Source organism: Triticum dicoccoides, chromosome 2B (genome assembly GCF_002162155.2).
Source record: "Triticum dicoccoides isolate Atlit2015 ecotype Zavitan chromosome 2B, WEW_v2.0, whole genome shotgun sequence".
NCBI classification, from domain to species: Eukaryota; Viridiplantae; Streptophyta; class Magnoliopsida; order Poales; family Poaceae; genus Triticum; species Triticum dicoccoides.
Genome location: NC_041383.1, coordinates 180,958,578 through 180,958,819, shown reverse-complemented (window position 1 = coordinate 180,958,819; position 242 = coordinate 180,958,578).

Here is a 242-nt window from a genome sequence, read left to right as displayed (position 1 = left end):
ATCAACTCATTAAGAAGTACCCCTTGGAGGGCTCCTTCAAAGTTCACTTTTTTGGGCCTTGGAGCGCGCCAAGTGGTGCGCCCAGCTGCTGCCATGTGTCGCACGCCGGGCGCATCCTTGGACTTCTTTTGCATGCTCTTTCTTTTTCTAGGTTTTCTCCGCTTTTTTGTTTTTGCTAGATTTTGGCGATTTATTTGGTATTTTTGGAAGCAACTTTTCGCAAGAATCACAACCATGCTTTC